This window comes from Notamacropus eugenii, chromosome 4 (genome assembly GCF_028372415.1).
Source record: "Notamacropus eugenii isolate mMacEug1 chromosome 4, mMacEug1.pri_v2, whole genome shotgun sequence".
Classification (NCBI taxonomy): Eukaryota; Metazoa; Chordata; class Mammalia; order Diprotodontia; family Macropodidae; genus Notamacropus; species Notamacropus eugenii.
The window spans coordinates 401,191,012-401,214,881 of NC_092875.1; the positions used below are offsets into that span (position 1 = coordinate 401,191,012).

The 23,870-nt window shown below is 38.7% G+C and overlaps 1 protein-coding gene across 15 annotated transcripts in view; it reads left to right on the plus strand.

The window, feature by feature from the left end:
- Positions 1 to 23,870, plus strand: part of PDE4D (phosphodiesterase 4D) — a 1,946,032-nt gene that overhangs the window by 411,399 nt on the left and 1,510,763 nt on the right. The gene's annotated exons all lie outside the window — the stretch shown is intronic.

Sequence of the window (23,870 nt, forward strand, 5' to 3'; positions counted from 1 at the left end):
TGAAAAAGGAGATGTTAAGTGATGGAAACAGAGAAAACATCTGGAAGTAGTCATGGGATCAAGGAGTATGCTAACTTCCCCTGTAGGATGATTGTGCTGTGGGAGGGACATAAGGCAAATAATATCCTGTACTGGAAAAGATGGTTAAAAGTATAGTGTCTTCTGGAGTGAGCCAGGTCTCCATGAGTCCCAGATGATGGAAGGAAGGTATAAGAGACTACTACCTATCATAAGAAGTCCCAGAGTGGTAGAGGGACATGCCTAAGTTAAGACTAGGGTCAGCTGGTGCTGTCTTTCTATTCCCACAACTTCACTGGTTTGTCTCCCTGATTGTGCTAGCGCAATATCTCTAATGGGAAACAAATTTAGGTTATCATCAGTGTTTGCTTCTCACTTCTCTTTCTTTGTTAAGGGAAAAGGAAGGAGAGAAAGAAACTTCACTTTGTGGCCCTTGGGAATTGATAAGGAAGTCATAGATATTTATTTAATTTAAATTGAGACCCTAGACTCACTCTGACTCAATCTACTCATCTGTAAAATGAGGAAGTTTGGCTCAATAACCTCTAAGGTCTTTTCCGGCTCCTATGACCTCTGTCTTTTTACTAGTGATGAACAAAAAGGTATTCCTCATCTTCTTACTTCCATTATACTGATAGCCCTAGAAAACATATACATAAAAAATCTGTTGTGAGATGTCTTACCTGAGGGTTAAAATCCATAGGACATAATCTGAGTTTTAGCTAAAAAAATCAGAATAAATCTTCATTTGGAACTATGCCTAGAAAAAAGGAGCAAAGATGCTCATGTCACCTTTCATGCCAGTTTTCCTCCCTTAACTTCCCTCAATGCATTTTCAAATCAGCTGCTACTCTTTGTTATATGTAGACAAGTGTCTATAGCCTGAAGCAGAGTGAGCATAGCACTGGATTGAGAAAAACCTGGAGAGACTTGCATGAAATAATGCAGAGCAAAATGAGCAGAACCAAACAAACACTGTATACAGGAACAGCAACATTGTTTCCAGAACAACTATTATAAATACCCAAATTAACTGAAAGTAACATATGAAGGAAGATGCTCCCTGTATCCAGAGAAAGAATGATAAATAGAAGTATGTATAGAATGAGTTTACAAATACGTAGGGATGTGTTTACATATTTGTGTCTAACATAGCCATCTCCGGGGAAGGGAAGGAGGAAAGAAAAAAATGCATCATAACTTTATTATATATTTAAGAGAAATAGCAAGTTTTCCATAATAGATTTGCAGTTTCATGCTCAATCATCTTTTTAAAAAAATTATATTGCATCATAGAAATGCTTGCTTGATCCATAAATTAAAAATAAAATAAACAAAAAATGTTTTAAATGTAATCTGAAGCTAAGGAATAACTTTTCTCTTCTCCAGGAATGTGTTAATAGGTCTTAAGTTAGCCCCTTCAATTTTTTTTTTCTTTTCTTCCCATGGAAATTATATTTTTCTCTTCTAAAATATTATGCTATATCTAAATATTATTATGTCTAATACATTATATTATGTCTCATTTTAAAAGATTTATTCAGATTTTTGCATCATTTTAGTGCATGCATTCCCTGGGTCTCAATACTTGGAAGGCAAGGTATTTGCTTTGTGGGCAAAAGTTTCCAGTTCTTAAGCCAGTTTCCCTTCCCTCCCCCCCCCCCTCTTCTCTTCCCATCTCACACCCACCAAAGATATGGTTGCATTCACAGAACAGGAATGTGGTCTAATATTTTTGTGACTACAATAGACCCAGAACTTCAAACATCTGCATGTTCTTCCTGCTTGGTCTCACTATCCACCTCCTGCCTTCTGCCACATTTGGGGAAAAAAAGCCCCCTTGTTTGCCAGTTTACAGCAATGCTGCCAAGCTGTCTGATTGATCTCCTAGGAAGGGCCAAAGTTCTTTTGCAATGCTTCTGCTACAGTTATTGCTTCTGTAGAAGCAGTATCTTTTTTTAAATCTTTATTACCTTTCTAGCAAACAGGGTTGTAAAAGTGAGTGCTGTTGTATAGAGTGGACACTTAATAAAGGTTTATTGGATAGAATCCAAGAAACACACCACCAACCGTAACACCGTGGGGCTCACTTTGTCATGAGGGTGTCTAGTACCTTTAGAGGTTGTGAGAGAGTGCTAAGAAGCTGAAGTGCCCTGCTCAACAACCTGAATTCCAAGATGATTTCGTTTTTCTGATGTATTCAGACTGTCCTTTTTGGGGAGAAATGGGATGAGACTGAATCAGACCCGGAAGACCTGTTGCCACCTTTGCCTGAGATGTTTTCTGGTCTGGATAATAGAACATATACAGTGGTGTCTACACTCTAGTACCACCAAGGGAGGTGTTCTATTCATCCCTTTGAGGGGACCAAGAAGGTCTATACCTCTAGGGTGTGTTAGCACTGCAGACCTACAATCGTTGTCTATGGAGGGGCACTCCCAAGGGTCTTTCATCAGTTAGGAGGTAAGATCGGGACATGAAGTCTGAGTCACATCTCTTTAGACCCACCAGGAATTAAAACAGAATGAATGATGGGATGGAAAGAGTAGGACTGGATGAATCTCCTCTAGTTCTTAGAGTGTCAAACTAGGGAAGCTCATCCTAGACAAAGATCATCCAGACTCCACCCACATGCCTGGAGTGGTACTAGGCTACCTCATTGTCACTTGAAGATCAAAGGGGTATTGACAGGGAATATCAAGAAGCCTCCATTAGAACACCTGACCCTTGGATCCCCAGATCCCCATGGAAGCATTTGAGTCATGTAGACCATTGTAAACTGTTTACTAAATGTTGCTATTTTGGCAGCCAGTCTTATTTCACACTTTCCTGAAAATCCCACTCCATTTGTTTGATCAGCTGGCAGTGGTGTGTCCTTGAAAGGAATTTGGCAACTGTGGCATCCCTGCATATTTCCATTTTGCCTGGTCTGTCTTCTTTAATTCCAATCTGTTAAGTGCAATTGGAGCTGCCTGCAAAAAGAGGGAGTTGAGAAGGGGGGAGGTTATGCCATAATCATCATTCTAGCACTTCTTAGATTTCCTTTGTACCCACAAAATTTAAATTCAGTTAAATTCAACTAATGTTTTTCTGTGTTTACCGTGGGCAAGGCACAAGTGTTAAGCCCTGAGGAAATAAATATATTCCTTGTCCTTAGTGACAAAATCTTGTTTTTTGAAGTAAAAGGGAATTAAAGCATAGTCCAGGCATTTCGCAGTCATGAAAATAAGAATGTGTTAAGGATGTATTTGGCCCCCAAACACTGGTATGTTTTATAAATCTCTACTTTTTCATCTATTCCCTCTTCTTGTTGAATTCATATTTGAAGGTAGGGTGGGGATGCAACTGCCTGAATTTGGCTTCATGATTCCTCATCATATGCAGGATTATGACTGAATTCCTCAATGTGACATGTAAAATCTTACCTTATTTGACCCCAGCATCCCCCACTTTTCAAACTGATGTTTTTATTCATTCCAGCCCAAATGATTTACTGACTGCTTCCCAGAATACTTTGTCCATGCTGACTCCTCAGTCAGCAACTGTCTCCTCTTCTCTCATCCCCTTGCCTTGAAGTACTAACACCTGTCCCTTTAAGTTTAGCTCAAGGTCTACTTCCTTTGGAACGTTTTTTCTTATCATTCCACAGTAATCTCTTCTTCTGTTACACTCCCCTAATATTTGTGCATTAAAAAAAGATATTAGTTCTAGTGTGGCTTTCCATAATTGATTTTCTTCTATTGGGACTACAAGCCACAACTTTACAATCCAATAAATTCAGTCCAATAAAGTTTTTTAACACTGAGGATTGATTGAGAGTCATTGAAATTATAAGATATTGCCTCTATCTTGTTTATTAATTTCTTTAAAAATGGGTTCAGTAGAACAAAACACAGACATAAAGAATCTCCAGAGACAAGGTGCCTCTCACACAGACATCAGAATCATGCAAGACTTTATGACAGATGTGACTATGGAGATAACTGCTTCAACAGTCTGCTGAAATGAGGCACAACGTGGGAGTACTTCTGCCCATCAAAAATGCTCACCAACATCTTCGAAGATGCGTTGCACTGAGACAGAACAAAACCGAGATATCTTAGCAGTGTTGAAGTTTTCCCAATAGTCCTGTTTAAAGAGAACATTGCATTAATTGCCTAGAGTTCTACAACAATGCAGTATAATCTAAAGCAGTATAAAAGGCATTGTTCTGATTAGCCACACTGGTAAAACAAAGTGGATGAAAAATATATAGAGAGCAGCCTATGTGATACAACTGAATAGGCAGTCTATGAGGGTAGTTCATCAATACATATCTTGGATAAGCAATGAAGATAGATGGTGAACTGAACCAAGAATTAAATGAGGGATCTTATCTGATAAATTGCAGTGTTTTCCATGTTGACTGTCTCTAATAAATATGGAACATTGTGACCTAGAAGGCAGTAAAATTGCATATAACTCAAAGGGCAATGGAAAGGTATGTGGTAGTTTGTAGCTGATTACCAAATAGTACTTTCATGAGTATGAAAGTATATAGAAATTATTATCCTAAATGCATATTATAGAAAAGATAGGTGGGTCACATAGCCAGGGCATATTGGTATCCTTGAGATATTAAACAAACTAGAGTACCCACATGTTGGCAGATCTTATCAGAGGCATTATGGAAGAAAAAAAAGCATAAGAATTTTACAGCATTAAAGACAGAACTTTTAAAAATACTAGATTGTTTTAGAAAAGTACTCATTGGAAATGAAATTTGAGTACACAACTTAGCATCTTTCCCTTTTCCAGCCAGTGATTTGAGATCATTTTAATCAATGGCCTAGGGGATACTTTTCAGACTGAACCAACCTCACTGATTAATTGGGTAATTTTTCTTTAAGAAGAGATAGTAAATGTAGATTAGCAAACACATGAACTCTCTGGAATATTTCTAACTCCGAACATCATCAGTCCATCAATAGTCACATCTATAAATTTGCAATATAGTTCTTATCAGAAATAGGAAAAATGTGACTCATTATTCTGGATTCAAGTTAGCCTACCTTGATACCAACACATCCAAGTTCCTCTGCCCCATTAAGACAAATGGGGAAGGAAAAAGTGAAGGAAAAAAGTAAAGAGGGAGGAAAGGAGAGAGATAGACAGGAGAAATAAGACATGTATCTTCTTACTCCTAGGAATTACCTATCTACCCATTTACACTTCCAGCCTCTAGAAATATCAAGAGACTGTAGAAAGCATAAAGAGATAGATGGGCAGAAGACCTTTGTGTCCTTATGTCTTGCCCACTATTGCTCACCCAGTTAAGATATGCGTAATTATCTTCCTTCTTATAAAGCTTACCCCTCAGCACCACCTGAGCCCTGGAATAAATACCACATCAATTGTATTTCAAGCTCTATGGCTCTTTTGATGTCCAAATTAGATGTATTGCCCCTTATCAAAGGACAAGTTAGGTTTGAATTAATGAGTCCCTCTCCTGCTGACAATAGAAAGCCAACTTCTCAGTTCAATCACATGACTTATTGCCAGTCAGTTTCCCAAGACTTTTTATTCTATGACTATATTTTGGGTCAGGCCTAACTGACTAGTAAAGTAATAAGACTGGGATGATAGTGCAATAAGGTACTTATGGGGCATGCAGTGCATTAAGCAATGTTTGACTAGGGATAAAGGATACAGTTCCTCAGATTAAAAAGAATATATGAATTCAGATAAAGGTCTCTGACATTAGCTACGACAATCAGTCATACAAGTTCAGAAAGGAATAAGCTCATGTCAATGAAAATTCTGCTAAAACCTCTGATACGAACTCATCATAGATTAGATATTTTATATAAAGAAACCAATCTATCTTTTAAAAAAAACCAGCCTTGTCTTCTTAAAACAGATGCTTCTCTTACCACAGGCTGAAACTGAGGATCAGTACATTTTTGCATCCTTCTTTCCCAAAAAGTGAATGGTAATAAAGCCTCACTTAATAATTATGCCACTCATAAGAACAGTCAAGCAGGAGGGTTCCTAATGACAATTTGACAAAATGTGGAAGAGCCATGGTCTCCAAAGGCTGAGGGAGCATACACCCTCAAGAAGTCATGGATCCATCAAAATGAAAAGGTCAGGGGCTCATCTGTCTTCCCACCTAGACTGTATTGGCTTTTGTCTTTAAACTTTTAGTGTCTGGCACTTAGTAAGTACTTAATAAATGCTGTTTAATTGAATGATTAGACTGAAGTGTTGACTTTCTAGTAGCCTTTAGAACAGTTCCCTGCCCTTAATATGTCTTCTATATATAGATATATGTACATATATGTATGTGTGAGTAGTTTGTTATACATAGAATGAGCTTTGTTCTTTCATTAACCTACTCTCATGTATCACCACTTATTTTCTCCCAGTCATGTGCCTACATGCCTAGCTGTACATGTATAGCACATGCACATGCAACTCATAAATGTACAATATGTACATGCGTGCTTATTGACATAGTTGAGGACGTAAGCATGTGACTGATGGAGATGAAGGAGTGGTACATGAGGGTACGGTAGTAAAAGAGCAGACTTCATACCATTAAAAAGGTTGGAGGAGATCCTTTAGACATTTGTAAATAATAGTGAACATTTAAATACTGCTTCAAAGTTTTGTCAAGTGACGTGTGCATATGTGTGTGTGCATATACGCACGCATCGTCTGATTCTCACAATTACATGATGGAGAAGCTTATCATTATTCCCATTTTACATATGAGACAATAGAAGGCAAGTGAGGCTTGTGACTTGTACAGAGTAACACAGGTAGTATCTGATGTAGTATCTGAGCCCAAGTCTTTCAGACTTCTTTTCCTGCACTGTAGCCCTGAGTAGCAGGCTTCCAGAAACTGATGTGTCTCAGATTTCTAAGCAAGTGCCTCAAGGCAGTCAAAACATTATGGAAGAGTGTGCTGCAGAAATAAATCTGGCTAAGATACTTCTCAGAGATTGCTATGTTTTGCTTCAACTCCCCTGAAGAGATGCCATTCCTTGTTTCTTTCATTACAGGTAGAGGGAAGGATCTAAGAATGATGTTTTTGTTTCTTGAGCAACTTTGCATCCCCACCAACTAGTTATTCTTCAGTTAAATTCACCGTCCCTTCCTGGTGATTCCATGTTTTATCCACTTATGAGATTCCCTCTTTTTGCTCTGGTCAAAGCTGCAGCAGCAGGGTAGAATCTGGCACAAGGAGGAGGCCACTGCTAAGGAACCAAAAGGGTGGAGAGCAGTGCATTGCAGAACAAATCTCCCATATTGAGGAACAAAGCAGATGGGCAAGGGAACAAGGAGTAATGACTATTTCCGAAAATGTCTCCATTTCAGATTAGATGATTGTCTACAGAAGACTGATTTCACAAGAACCATCCTTCAGTTTTCCATAGAACAGGCTGCTTTTGTGCCTCTGGGCACTGGTCACACATGCTGGGTTTTGACAGGCAGGGCCTTCCTTTCATGTCTGTAGAGTGACATTTTGGAAACCTGATTAGAGGAGCCTTCCTCCCCACCTCTGGGGGAGGTGGAGCAAGTGGGTGTCTGTGCAGAGGTTTCCTTGGCCAAACCCACCATAGAAACAAGAGCTAATTGGATCCCTTGGGCCATCCTGGTAGAATCTGTCAATCATGAGGATAGAGCTCCTGTTTACAATTTGTAGCAATTTCTGCTACCCTCTTCCCCCCTCCTCCTAGTCCACCTTCCCAGATGCCCAGATGGCAATTGGAAACCCTAGCAGCATCTCTTTCTTATCGAATCCCAATTTCAGTTTCCCTTTTTCATTTTCCTTAAATTTCTGTTTGAGGAAGGTCTGACCTATTCTATTCTAAAAGATGATAAGATGCATTTTGCTTGGCCAGAACTAGCTATCAGAGTAGATATCTTCCTTTGTGTGAAGAATGGGGAAGAGAGGGAAAAAAGGCAAAAGAAGGGGAAGGGGAAGGGGAAGAGAGAGGAAAAAATGTATAGTATCTGGCAATTTATGGTTTCTTCAAGCATTCTTGGAGTAATGGTAGTAATAAGAATATATATGTATAAAACACATATGTGTATGTATGTACGTATGTATGTATGTATGCATGTATATACCCACATATACTTGAATCTGTGATAATAACCTCTATGGTCATAAGATTAAACTTCAAAAGTACTTTATTTCAATCTCTACTTTGCACTTAGCATATTGCAGTTTGTTTAATAAATGCTTATCAGTTGATTCACTATATTGTCAATGATTTGTACATAGTTAATCACATAAGTGTTTGTTTGGATTATAAGCTTCTTGAAAGTAGGATCTGCTTCTTATGTGTCTGACTTACAGTGCCTTTAATAACTGTTTATTGAATTGAATTATTATGTACCTTTAAAATTTTCCAATTCCCCTGTTAGTTTTTTTTAAATTTTATTTATTTATTTATTTAACTTTTAACATTCATTTTCACAAAATTTTGGGTTCCAAATTTTCTCCCCTTTTGTCCCCTCCCCCCACCCCAAAACACTGAGCATTCTCATTGCCCCTATCACCAATCTTCTCTCTCTTCTATTATCCCTCTCTGCCCTTGTCTCCATCTTCTCTTTTGTTCTGTAGGGCCAAATACCTTTCTGTACCCCTTTACCTATATTTCTTATTTCCTAGTAGCAAGAACAGTACTCAACAGTTGTTCCTAAAACTTTGAGTTCCAACTTCTCTTCCTCCCTCCCTCCCTACCCCTTCCCTTTGGAAGGCAAGCAATTCAATGTAGGCCATATCTGTACAGTTTTGCAAATGACTTCCATAATAGTCGTGTTGTATAAGACTAACTATATTTCCCTCCATCCTATCCTGTCCCCCATTACTTATATTCTCTCTTTTGATCCTGTCCCTCCCCATGAGTGTTGACCTCAAATTGCTCCCTCCTTCCCATGCCCTCCCTTCCATCATCCCCCCCACCCTGCTTATCCCCTTCTCCCCCACTTTCCTGTATTGTAAGATAGGTTTTCATACCAAAATGAGTGTGCATTTTATTCCTTCCTTTAGTGGAATGTGATGAGAGTAAACTTCATGTTTTTCTCTCAACTCCCCTCTTTTTCCCTCCACAAATAAGTCTTTTGCTTGCCTCTTTTATGAGAGATAATTTACCCCATTCCATTTCTCCCTTTCTCCTCCCAATATATTTCTCTCTCACTGCTTGATTTCATTTTTTTTAAGATATGATCCCATCCTCTTCAATTCACTCTGTGCACTCTGTCTCTATGTGTGTGTGCGTGTGCATGTGCATGTGTGTGTGTGTAATCCCACCCACTACCCAGATACTGAATAGTTTCAAGAGTTACAAATATTGTCTTTCCATGTAGGAATGTAAACAGTTCAACTTTTGTAAGTCCCTTATGACTTCTCTTTGCTGTTTACCTTTTCATGCTTCTCTTCATTCTTGTGTTTGAAAGTCAAATTTTCTTTTCAGCTCTGGTCTTTTCATCAAGAATGCTTGAAAGTCCTCTATTTCATTGAAAGACCATTATTTCCCCTGAAGTATTATACTCAGTTTTGCTGGGTAGGTGATTCTTGGTTTTAGTCCTAGTTCCTTTGACTTCTGTAATATGATATTCCATGCCCTTTGATCCCTTAATGTAGAAGCTGCTAGATCTTGTGTTATCCTGATTGTATTTCCACAGTACTTGAATTGTTTCTTTCTAGCTGCTTGCAATATTTTCTCCTTGACCTGGGAACTCTGGAATTTGGCCACAATGTTCCTAGGGGTTTCTCTTTTTGGATCTCTTTCAGGAGGTGATCTGTGGATTCCTTGAATACTTATTTTGCCCTCTGATTCTAGAATCTCAGGGCAGTTTTCCTTGATAATTTCATGAAAGATGATGTCTAGGCTCTTCTTTTGATCATGGCTTTCAGGTAAGCCCATAATTTTTAAATTGTCTCTCCTGGATCTATTTTCCAGGTCAGTTGTTTTTCCAATGAGATATTTCACATTCTCTTCCATTTTTTCATTCTTTTGGTTTTGTTTTGTGATTTCTTGGTTTCTCATAAAGTCATTGGCCTCCATCTGTTCCATTCTAATTTTGAAAGAACTATTTTCTTCAGTGAGCTTTTGAAGCTCCTTTTCCATTTGGCTAATTCTGCTTTTGAAAGCATTCTTCTCCTCATTGGCTTTTTGAACCTCTTTTGCCAGTTGAGTTAGCCTATTTTTCAAGGTGTTATTTTCTTCAGCATTTTTTTGGGTCTCCTTTAGCAGGGTGTTTACCTGTTTTTCATGCTTTACTTGCATGTCTCTCATTTTTCTTCCCAGTTTTTCCTCCTCCTCTCTAACTTGATTTTCAAAATCCTTTTTGAGCTCTTCCATGGCCTGAGCCCATTGGGTGGGCTGGGATACAGAAGCCTTGACTTCTGTGTCTTTACCTGATGGTAAGCATTGTTCTTCCTCATCAGAAAGGAAGGGAGGAAATACCTGTTCACCAAGAAAGTAACCTTCTATAGTCTTATTTTTTTTTTCCCTTTTCTGGGCATTTTCCCAGCCAGTGACTTGACTTCTGAGTATTCTCTTCACAACCACTTCAACTCCGGATCCTCCCAGCCATCTCTTGGGGTCTGAGATTCAAATGCTGCTTCCCAGCCTCAGCACTTTGGGTGGGGGCAGGGCTGCTATTCAGTGTGAGATTAAGTTCAGGTGCTCAGGTGGGGGCAGGGCCACCTCACGGGCTCAGTTCCCTCAGGGGGTTTATGCAGAGACCTTCAACAATGGATCAGAGCTTCTGCCTGCTTGGGGAGCCCTGGTCTGCTCCCACCTCTGCTGCTGCCTCCCAAGGGGGCCTGAGTTATGGGGGTACCCCACACCCCTCTCACCAAGCCGATAGGACCCTCTCACCAACTTTTGGGGCCCGTGGGAGGAGGGACCCACGTGGCTGCTGGAGATTCCATCCCTGAAGCCTGCTTGGATCCGCTCCTCTTGGTGCTGCGCGGCCAAGGCAGGGCTGGGCTCGGCTCTGGTCTGGGGTGCGATGGACCTTTTGTCAGTTTTTCAGGGCTCTCTGAAACAGAAATCTCCTATGCTCAGTTGTTCTGTGGCTTCTGCTGCTCCAGAATTTGTTGTGAGTTCTTTTTGACAGATATTTTATGGGCTGTGTGTTCAGAGCTAGCGTATGTGTGTCTTTCTACTCTGCCATCTTGGCTCTGGCCCCCTCCCCTCTTAGTTCTTAAAAAGGAGGAAGATGGGAGAGAAGTGGATAAGGAGCCCTCAGATAGTTGTATGAAGTTCTGTTTTTTTTTTTTTAAGTTATTGATGCTTTTTGTTTTAAAGTCATCTTTGATTCTGAATCTATGCTTTGGCCTCCCTGGTCATTTAATAAATCAATGAGCATTTATTAAGAACTTGCTATCTTTCCAGTGGTTAGTGGGAGAGCATAGAAAAAGTAGAAATACTCCCTGCCTTCAAGGAGTTTACATTTTAGGGGGGAGAAATATACATATAACCAGCTGTATAGAAGATGCATGCAAAGTAGATGCAGAGTTCCCTTAGATTTCCCTTACGTAGTGGCAGCTGGGTAATAGAGATGGCCCTTAAAGGTGGCCCTTAACTGAGGAAAGCCAAAGAGGCTGAGGTGAGGAGAGGAGAGTGTCTTCAGCATTGGGGACAGTGCAAAAGTAGAAACAAAGATGGCATGCTATTTATAAGGAGTGGTAAGAAGGGCAGCAAAGCTGTATCTTGTTTAAAAATTATTTTATTTTTAATTTATGGAATAAAATAAGCATCTCTGTAACAATATAAAAGGTGATTTTATGTGAAACTGCAAATCTATTATGTATAACTTATTATTTAAAACTATATAATAAAGTATATGTATGTATTTGTGCCTAATGGTAGCTATCTCTCAGGTAGGGGAGAGAAAAAAGGAAAAAAAAGAAATTTACGAGGCTGTATCTTAAAGTGCTTGCAGGGGACTAATGTGTAAGAAGACTGGAAAGACAGGAAGGGAATGGGTTGTGGAACAGCCTTAAATGAAAATCAGAGATTATGTTGGATCCTAAACATAAAGGGAGCCATTGGAGTTTATTGAGGGGGCAGGAAGGAGGGTGATAGTCAGAAGTATACTTTAGCTGCTGTGTGAAAAATGGAATGGAGTGGTGAGAGTGGCTTGAGATCAGGAGACCAGTTAGGAAGCTGTTGAAATGGTCCAGGTGAGAGGTGACTAGGGCCTAATGGTAGTAGTGGTGGTGGTGACTGTGGATAGGGTGGTGACTGGAAGCAGAGGAAAATGCTTTGGAAAGAGAAATAACACATTTTGACAAGATATTGAAAATGTGGGATGAATGAGAGTGAGGTGTCAAGGATGACACAAGGTTATGAACCTGTATGACAGAAAGGATGGGTATCAACGTCGCCAATAATATTCTGGAAATTTAGAAGAGGAGTTGGTTTTAGCCGAAGGTTATCAAGTTCTGTCTTAGACATGTTAAGTTTGAAATATGTGTAGAACATCCAGTTTGAATTACCTGATATACAGTTAAAATCGTGTGTGACTGGAGCTCAGGAGAGAAATTGTCTCCACACATAGACCTATTAGTACCTTATCCAGCAAGGGACTAAACTAAGCCAAAATAAACCAGTTCAGTTAAGCTAGTATAACAATACATTCAATGTTCTACACTTTTATCTATCCCCTTTGCAAAGAAACAATGAAGTGTATTTTTTTCCATTTGTTTTCTGGGGCTAAGCTTGATTAGATTTATAATTAGATAACTATAATTATTTTTATATATGTATATAGATATAATTATCTATATATATCATATAATTAGATAGCGTTTTTCCTTCTTTCCTTCCTCCCTCCCTCCCTTCCTTTCTTTCTTGTTCTTCCCTATCATATTGTTCTCATTGTGTATATATTTCCTCCCTAGTTCTGCTTACCTTACTCTGCATCAGTTCATATAGTTCTTCATCATGAAGTAGTTCTGATGGGATGCTAGGAACTGTAACCATGGAATCCAGAATAAATTTAGAAGGAAATCTGGACTACAAGACACAAAGAAGTGTGGAGTAGAATCTTCACTTAAACAGAGGGGAAATATGAGGAAAGAGAATGTCATAATACATGAGAAGAACATATTGAAGATTCATTGTTTTTTCTATTTGATTAATGGTACCCAGGAATCCCTGTTGATCAGTTCTCTCTTATAACGTGCTTAGGTTAAATGACTTTCATTTTGTGTGGTATTTTTAATGAATTCAAGCCTCATCAATAAAAATTTTGTTTTTGCCAGCAAGTTTTGAAGGCTTTGGTTATATTTGGGTTAATCTCTAAGTGGCTAGTGTTAAGATACTTGATTTAGAAATATCAATGTTAACTAATTGTCATAGACTTCTGTTTTATAGGAGAGGTGTCACTGTCAGTAGCATTTTGATATTGAATTTAGAAGGGTAATTAAGCAAATAGACAGTTTCAGACCATTTAAAATTTTAAGTTGCTTTCAAAGCCTGTTTTTTCTTCTTTTTGTATAGTAGGCTGCATAAATACAATGAGAAAGGACACACACAAAGAAGGGAATAAATGTATTAAATTCTTTCAGGCATATAATCATAGTGGAAAATTTGGCCCTACTTTGTCTGGATAATTAATCTTTGAATTGTTCATTCTTCATTCTCAAAAGAAGACCAGTGACGTCAAAAGAGTGATGTCTTGATTTGTTAGTGAATTGCATTTAAGTGAGGTAGAACTGTGCAATCCTCAGCCTCCCTCTCTCCTCCAGAGTCATAGAAGTTCAGTGACAAGAGAAAAACCAGGATGACTGGCATTGGCCCAGGACATAGTGTGCAGCACTTCTAGGCTTCCTGCCTCTGTCAATGAGGATTTTTCAATCATGTTTGTTTTGTATGATTTTTCAACTTTCGCTTTTGATTGTTTGCATGACTCTGTTTGCATTCCTATAGTAATTTGGTATATTTTTTCTTGGCTCAGCTTAATTCATTTTGCATCAGTTCATAGAGATGGTTCCATGATCCTTCTTATACCCATCATTTTTTCACAAAGTAATATTCCATCCCATTCATATAACACAGTTAGTTTAGCTATTCCCCAGCTGATCTGTTTCCTTTCGAATTTTATTTTTTACTATCACAGAAAGTGCTGCTACAAATATTTTGTTGTATTTGTAGGCTTTCTTATTGGCCTTCTTGGAACCAGAATCTAGTACTGGAAATTTTGGGTCAAAGAGAAAGGATGTTTTATTCACTTTATTTTCAGAATTTCAAACTGCTTTCCAAAATAGTGGCTCTTATTGTTTCTGTTTTTCAGTCATGTCTGACTCTTTGTGACCCCATCTGGAGTTTTCTTGGCAAAGATGCCATTTCCTTCTCCAGCTCATTTTACAGATGGGGAAACTAAGGCAAGCAGTGTTAAATGAGTTGCACAGAATCGTACAGCTACTAATTGTCTGAAGCCAAATTTGACTTCATGTCCTCCTTACTCCAGGGCCAGCATTCTATCATCTAGTCACCCCCAAAATAGCTGTACTGATTTACAACTGCACCAATAATGCACCAGTGTGACTTCTTCCTACAACCCCCCAAATATTGCCTATTTCCATCTTTTGTCATCTTTGTCAATATGTAGGCTGTGAGGTGGAATCTCAGTGTTGTTTTGATATGCATTTCTCTTTCATTAGTGATTTGCATAACCAATGAACCATTAATTACCAAATCTAGTGACCTGTTTCTTTATCTTTATCCTTTTTGACCATTCTGCAACCTTCACCAATGTTGATCAGTTTTATCTCTATTAAAGAGAATTTTAAATTCTCTTCCTCCTGTTTTAATGACAATATTCTCTCTTCTTCTCCATCTGTCTGATGACTTTCTTTGTCTCCTTTGCTGCATCTTTATCTAAACCACCCTAGATAACTGTGATTCAACTGTCCATCACAAATCTTTCCTAAGCCTTCTCTTCTATATCCTTTTTTGGTTTACTGATTCAATAACTCCCATGTGTTAAATTCTCAGATCCATTTATCCAGCCCTAATCTCTCAACTGACTTCTTGTTTTATATTTCCAACTGCCTATTGGGCATCTTTACCTGGAGTCTTAGAGACATCTTAAAATCAGAACTTCCAAAACTGAACTCAATATTTTCCCTCCTTCCCTAAATGTTCCCTTTCTGCTAACTCTCCTATTACCTCCCATACTTTTTCACCCTGCCTTGTAACCTAGATGTTGTCCTAGACTCGTTACTTTCTCTCCAACTCTGCCCCCAAATCCAGTCAGTTTTCAAGTCCTGTTAATGCTAACTCTGTGATATCTCTTGCCTATACCCTCTTTTCCTCTACTCTGATGCTGTCACAGCATGACAAAGATTCATACCACATCCCTCTTGCCCTACTGCAGTAACCTTCTGGTTTGTCCCCTGCTTCAAAGTCTCTCCCCATTCTAATCAATTCTCACTCACATGTCAAGTTGGTATTTCTAAAGTACAGATCTGACCATGTCATCCAACCCTCCCCCATTCAGTAAATGTTAGTGTCTCTTACCCACAGGATCAAATATAAAATCCTCCATTTGGATTGACCCTCCCTACCCTTCTTATACCTTACTTCTCTCTATGTACTCTGAGATCCAGTGATATTAGCATCCTTGCTGTTTCTTATACAGGAAATTTCAGTGCATTTTCACTGGCTTTCTCTCATGCCTGGAATTCTCCCCCTCTTCATTTTTGTCTCCTGGACTCCTTTCACATTACGTTTTGCAAATAGCCTTTCCCATTCTCCCTTCATGCTGGCGTCTCCCCTGTAAGATAATTTGAATTTATCCTGTATGTATCTTATCTGTACATTGTTGTTTGCTTCTTGTTTCCCTCTTTAGACCATGAACTCCTTGAAAATAGTTGTAGTTTTTAGCTTCTTTGTATCTCTGTTGCTTAGTACAGTTCCTGACTTCATAAAGCTATTTGACTTGACTTAACTTTATATAGTTAAGTGTGTTGGCATATGAGTTATGTGTAGGAAATTAAGAAGAGATTGTCAGATACCTTTAGAATACTTTCTGCTCCTCTTCAGGGGATATTTTAATTTCGTTCTGGAGAACAGCAGGAGAAAAAACCATGAGGCTGGTTACTCTGTTTTCATCTGAGGAAGGAGACCACACTAGAATTCTATCTATCTGCCTCCCACCTATCTTCCTGATTTAGGAGTTAGGCAAGTGCACTCACAAGGGCATGTGTGTGTATGTATGTATGTGTGTGTGTTTTAGGTTCAAGCCACTTTCTTGTGTGCATTAACCTCTAGTTTATGCCCACAGGCTTAACTCTTTCCTACCAAATATTAGGACCGTCACCAATAGCATGAGTAAATCCATTTATCCAAGCACAGAGTGAAAAAAAATTGGATGTTATCTAGAATGGAATTATACCAAAAGTTCACAAGGTGAAGGCATTTCCTACTCTGAGTGAGATAACTTAACCAAGGGAGAAATCCTGATCTCACCCAAGGAGAAATTGTCTGGAGCTTCTAGGAAGGTGAGCTAAGAATCAGAAATATGATGAAACGCCAGTTAGTCTGGAATCAGCTGCTGTCCTAAGCTGTTTTCTTCCTGTCTGGATCTTTGTGTGTCCTTCTCAAAAAAGGAATGATGAATGTGTTTTTACTCCAAAGCTCTTGTCTGTCTCCACATCTCCTGAATCGCTGTGCTAGCAGGTGTTTGAGAAGACATTCAAACTTAAGTCCAAAACTCCATTTACTGTAGGAAGCTGTCTCTTCATTCTCACTGATTACTGAACCCTGAAATAGCTTTGTGCCTTTACCGTCTTCTTGCATGTAGCAATCTACCAAGGCTTTTGAGCACAATTTCCCTCCTAAAGGTTCAGAATTTTTCTTTCTTTAATCTGAACTTACTTTTTACATTATTGCTACTAAGCAATCGATCCTCTTTTTATTTCACTGAACCCTTTAAAAAGACCCATTTTAAATTGTTTCCTCTTTCTGTGGTTCCAAACATTTAGATACTGTTGTTTTTATTATTTCTTTGAGGCTGTATTCAGAATTGTGGTGTGTGTGTGCATGTGTGTGTGTGTGTGTGTGTGTGTGTGTGTGTGTGTGTGTGTGTGTGTGTGTGTGTACTGTGCACAATGGAGAAACTGCGTCTATTTTTTCCATATTCGGTGTCTTATTACAGATCACAAATAGATCGTATACAGGGAAAAAAAAACATACAGCTACATAGAAGATGTTACACTTTTACCTACATTCAGACATGCTCACTTAACTGCAACTGCAAATTACATGATGGCCTGATTTTGTAAACGTGAACTTTGTTACGTATAACACTTAGGCCTACACATTCAATAGCTTCACTTAGATGAAGAGTTGATTTTCTTTCCAATGCCTTTCAACTTCATGGATTGAATAATATATTTCATTGAGATTGTTTCTGCAATTGTCTTTTCTTCTCTATTGGACTGTGAGCTCCTAGAGGTCAGAAAACAAATCTTTTATTTTCTTGCACAGTGCCTTGCACATGGTAGGAGCCCAAAACATATTTATTGAGTGAACAAATGAATGAGAAGTCCAATAGTTTTGACCATTTTTTCCCCAACTTATCTCTAGGGTCGGCTATAGTGGACATGAGTTCATCTTGATGGCACCTTTCAGAATGTGGATTTGTATACCACTTCCTCGCTGTCATAACAACCATTATCTGTACTTAGAGCCCCTTAGAACCCCATACATTCTCTCTAGATCTAAGCTTAAGAAGTGGATAGTGGAACAGTGCTTGTAGGGAGATGTCACAATCTGCATGATTAGCAAGCATGGGTATTTTGTAATGTACTAACGACAGACAATAAAAGACTCACATTGCTAAATGTCCATGTCCCCATGATAGTGGAAGGATGTTACAAAAGTACACCCACACACCTTCAGATGAGGAATGAAAACTTCATTCTTCCCACTGAATTGGCATGGATATTTAGCAGACTATAGAAAAGCAGTGCTTGTCAAGTCAGTCTGTTTATGGGACTTTTTGAGTTCTGGAGGGCAAAAGATTCTCTCAGTTTTTGCTTCTCTTAAAGAAATTGGTGTTGTCTTGTGTATAACTTTTCAAAGAGAATACAAATCAAATCATTCAGCACAGGGGTCAGAGCACATCTGCTCTTAGTGATGTGCATCTCTCCATAGCAGGGATTACTGCATTATAAGAGGGCGAGATGATCATACCAAAGGGGAGTTGTTCCATTTCACCCAGAGAGATGCTAAATTCTGTCAGCATCTTCAGATAATCTGAAGCAAGTTTCTCCCAAGTCACTCTCCTCTCAAACCCCTGAAATGGCTGAAAGGCAAAGCAAATTCCCTGTTATCTTTTTTAGTCTCTTGTCATTTTATTAGGGAGGCAAATGGTAGATGTCTTCAGACACATTTAAAACTGATGAGTGAGCTGCAAACAAAATAGAAGCTTTAAAAAATTACTCCCGAACATGACAGAGTGGAGCAAAAGATGACATCTCCATTTTTAAAAATCAAGATTATTATGACTTTTTATCTTTGTTTACAGAGGTTTGAAGTATCTCAGAGATTGCTGGTGTCAAAAGAACTGTCCTGATACAATCAAAACAGGAGAACTTTCAGCTTAATGATACTCTGGGGGGGAGGGAGGAGGAGATGAGAGGAATATGAATAAACCCAAGTAACTTGAGGATAACATATTTCCTTAAATACCATTTCCAGCATGCCTTTACTTAAAATGCTGCAGCGGCTCTGAGATGTCTATTGTGTTTTAGCAAATCCAGACTTTGCCCCCCTTCTCTTCCCTTGTGGCTTCTCTCACCTGTTCTAACTCAATTTGCCCTGAATCCACACAGTATGATGTGGGGTTGGAAACTGGACCTATGATTTCATTGGTAGAGCAAACTCCCGGAGGAAGAAATGCCCTCTGCCAGTATAGGTTAGCACCTTCTCTGAAACGTAGAATTTTAGAGAATTGCCTAGAACAGAGTGGTCAAACTTCCTGTCCACAGGGGCTGCAGCTAAACCAGATTAAAATGGAATGTGATTATGATGGAATACTACTGTGCTGTAAGAAAGGAACTTGATGATCTTAGAAAAAATGGAAAGACTTGCACATAATATTAAAGAGAGAAATGAGCAGAGCCAAGAGAACATTATCTATTGTGATAACAGTGGTTAAGTCATTTTGACTATAGTAAATACCTAAATTAACTAAAAAGGACCTAAGAAGGAAGATGCTATCTACATCCAGAGAAAGAACTGATGAATAGAAGTATGTGTAGAATGATTTTATACACACACACACTCTCACACACATATATATGTATCTAATGGTAGCCATCTCTAGGGCAGTGGGGGAAGGGAAGGAAAAAAGTGGAAGAGGGAAAATTTACATAACTTTAAGAGGAATAGCAAGTTGTACATAATAGATTTGCAGATTAATGTGCAATTATTTTTGTTATACTGAGTTATGGAAATGCTTATTTTATCTTATAAATTATAAATAAAATAAAATGTAATTGGAAAATGTTGAACAAAAATATAATATAATGTTGACTTGTGGTTTTCTAAGTCAATTGTTGTTGCATTTGTTCTTCGTTGCTGAAGAAGACCATGCCATCAGAGAAATAATGACATGACTTGCACTTGACTTTGTTTTGAGGGAGGGAGGGCTGTGCAGGTCACCAGCCTCACTTCTCCTCCAGAGCCATCTGAATCCAGTGACCAGATATTCATCAGGATGACTGGAGATGACCCAGGATGCAATGGGAGACCTTGGACCCCTTAGGCCAAGGTCTATTCAGGTACTCACTTAGGGTGAGGTAATGCCTATTTAGTGAAGAGACCTATTTAAGAAGTAGTCAGGGGATGGTCCCTTTAATGAGCCAAAGAAAAAATAACTAAATCAAGCTGAGAGGGAAACAGCAACAGTTCCTATTGATAATCACTCTTAAGCCAGGAGGGTCCAGAAAACAGCCTTTAAATGGAGCTTGTGTAGGGGCAGAGTGTTGCCCATTCCATGGGCTTCAGAGTGCAATAGGTTTAAGGTTTTAGGAAAGGAAAGGAGAAAGGGAAGGAAAGGGGAAAGGAAAGGAAAGGAATCTAGCCAGTAAACCCCTAGTTAACTGGGCATCCTCTGGCCCTTTTAAACTAAGGCCATTTCAGGTTCTTCATCAATATGCTGCCCAGAGGAATCCCTTTCTATTTGAGTTTGACACCAGTGGCCTAATACACTCAGAGGTTAAGTGATTCACTCATTCCTATACCAATAACTGCTTAACTGACTTTTTAAATCAGATGTCCCATAAGAATCTCAAACTCAGTATGTCCCAAACTCATTATCTCTTCTCCAAGATATAAACTTCTTCTGAACTTCCCTATTATTTTTCAAAGGCACTGGGGTCTTCTCAGTCACCCAGGTTAACAAATGAGATTTCTTTCTGAGCTCTTCATTCTTATGTAGCCCACATATCTAATCAGTTACCAGAGCTTATCATTTCTAGATCCAACACATCTCTCCATGTAGGTTGTCTTCTCTCTTCTTACAGAACCACCTAATCTAGTTTAGAACCTCATCACCTTTTTGGTGAAACTGTTCCAAAAGTCTTCTAATGGCTCACCCTGCCTCAAGCCTTTTATCTATTAATTGTCTCCTCAGAAAACTGCCAAAACAGTATTTCTGAAGCAGTGGTTTATTATGTCATGACCCTCACTCAATAAAATTCAGTAGCTCCCTATCACTTCTATGGTTTAATAGAATCTTACATTAAAATTTTTAAATTTTTTCTCAGTCTGACCCCTTATCCTCTCAGTCATCTCATATATTACTCTCCTTCATGTACTTTGCAGTCTAACTATTTGTTATCATTCATATTTTCTTGGCAAAGATACTAGAGTGTTTTGCCACTTCTTTCTCTGCCTCATTTTACAGATGAGAAAAGTGAGGCAAATAGAGTTAAGTGACTCTCTGAGGGTCATATAGCTAGTAAGTGTCTGAGGCCAGATTTGAACTTGGGAAGATGAGTCTTCCGGACTTCAGGTCTCATGCTCTATCTACTGCACCACCTACATGTATGCCAAAGTCCAGCCATAGGGTCCCAGTTAATATTTATTCCACATACACAGTACTTTGCCTTCTATTTTTGTACCTTTGTACTGACTACCCCCTTATGTTTGGATTGTGTTCCTTCCTTACCTCTGTCTCTTAGAACCTGTAGCTTCCTTTGGTGCACCCTTTTTCAAGAAGCCTTTCTCAGCTTCCTCCCCCCACTGCCATCTGCTAGCTTCTTCCCCTCTAGGGTTATCTTGTATAATCTCTGGATTTTTCTTGTGTATTCATATATGCAGTCTCCCCCATTAGAAGGCAAGGACTTTTACTTTTTATCCACTTTACTTGGCATATAAGCAATGAATAAATGGTTTTTTTTAATTGCTTGATTGATAGATGGTCTCTCTAACTTCTTCTACCTCCAACATTCCTTGATGCTTTCAATATCCCGAACTCTATGAGAATGAGTGAACTGACCGATGATTCTTTTCAAGAGCTGGAAGAGAATTTTCTTTCTTTTTTTTTTTTTTGACCATTTAATTTTTTGATGACTATTGAATCGAGCATTTCATCAAACCAGCTTGATTCCAAGGGTAGTTTTTCATGTAGTCAAGTGCTTTTTGTATCCTTTCCCTTTGTTACATGTTAATCTGAAACACACAGCTTCTGAAATATTGACTAACTCATTTTGAATTATTACAGTTGAGCATCATGACATTTGTTTCTTCTTGATTCAATACCCTCACCTAGAGGAGCAATTTTGGTAGTATCAGGTATGTGGATGTGTCTCTGAGCATTGCTAAAAATAATGAAAACCATTAATTAAGATGTTTGTACTTCTCATCGTGGCAATCAGTTGTCTTGCAGAAGCAGCAGAGAAGATATAACAATGTTTTCCATTAAAAAAAAAACACATCACTTGGGATCCTTTTTTCCACTGTTTTCTAAGAGAGTCCTTTACTATAAAAATGAGATAGTCTCTCATCTCTGTAAGTACCTTCCATCTATTAAAATGTGAGTCCCTTCATGTGACAGGGCAGAGTGGGTCTTCTTAAGGTTCACCAAGCAAGGGGAAGTGGTTAGTTTTTCAGGAAAACATTTCTCATCGCACTGATAATTTAAATGCCTGTGGAAGACCACAGAGTGTCAGTACCAGGTAGCTCTGCCCAGAAGAAACTGCAGCAATCCGCAACATACCTCTAGGATAGTTTTGTCTTTTATGTCTGTGGGACTCTGTGGCAAAAAGAAAGTAGAAAAAGCTGCTAAAAATAAAATGCATTTCCTCAGAACAGCTAGTGCAAAGGCTGAGGCTCCTGGGCTGCAGGTCGCTGGATTAAAAATTAAAAAGTTGGAACCTACACAGTAGTTTTAAGCAACCAGATTCTGGGTGCTTTGAGATTAGATTTGAGCCATCTCCTTTGTTTCAAGAAATTAGTGTTGGATACTAATAGCAGTTCTGTCTTTTAAGCATGTCTGTTACTTGATGATACATTTTCTGGTGATTGTTGTTTTTACACTCCAATTATTATTGGCTTTTACCAATATGGTTTTCTATCTGACCATGAGTAGCATCACTGAAACAGGATTGTCTATGATCAAGAGGCTGGGAAGACCATAGCTAGAGAGCTCATGGCTCAAGCCCTTTGTTCCTGTCTGTGGCCCACTATCCTATAATGGATACCTGTTCCTCCTTCCAACAGAACTAAGGGGATAGGAGTCCTGCAAAGGGGAGCTTCCACTTTTAAATAGAGGAACTTCTCTTTTGAAGGTTGAAGAAAATACAAAGTATCAGAACTGGATACAATAAATTGTTTCCCTTCTAGCTCCCACTTTCCTGGGTCTCACTCTGATTTTCCCTACATAACTCTCATCCATTTCCACTATAGCAAACCCCTTTAAAACAAAAAGGTGCATGTGCTGAATTCATTTCTCAGTGACTCCGAACAGTGGCATCACTTTCAATTTCATGCTTGCCCAACCCCTTACCAGCCAACAGTATTTTCCAGGGCTTCCTCTTTCTTCTCTCAAAGTCTGATAGTACCAGCTCATTATCTACCCCCAATGTACTCTTCCTTTTGTGGCTATCTCAATATATTGAGGGGAGCTCAGCTGGAAGTTATACCACAGGAAACCTGTGTTTGATTTTTTACAAGTTTTGAGGAAGGGAGCCTATAATGTCCTGCTAAAATTCTTTAAAACCCTGAGAGTCCTAATTGGTCAAACCTTAGCTGGGATTTGAAATGAGAAGACTTCATTATGGAATTATATAACATAATTATAATTTGTTTATAGACAGTATGTGGATTTTATAGTTTGTATTCCCCTTCAGCTAAAAATGTTAGACTCTGACTTCCTTTTTCTCTTTCACATATAAACATAAGTAACGTTACTGAATTAAGAAAGTATAGAGCTATGTTCCCTAAAAATTTGACTTTTTTTTTAACTTAAAGATAGACCCAAATCCTTAGTTCACTGCTGTCACTGTTCAATATCTTCCTGTAGATAATAATTTGAAAGCACATCTACCCTAACTAGGGCAAGCGCATACCAGAACACCCTTATGTGAAATGGACAGGGCTGTATTTCTTACATTTCAAGAAAATATTTTTATTGTGTTCCTAAAACAATCTATTTGCACAGTTTTGGAAACAGATGTAACACTTTTCCTTAGGTGAAAAAACAATACCAAAATTCAAGCAGCAGTCATTTCTTCTGAAGTAGGATCAGGTACAGAACAGGAGAGAAAATGACTAGTGGTCACAGTGGTAGATTGTCTACAGGATAGAGAAGTTTTTGGGGAG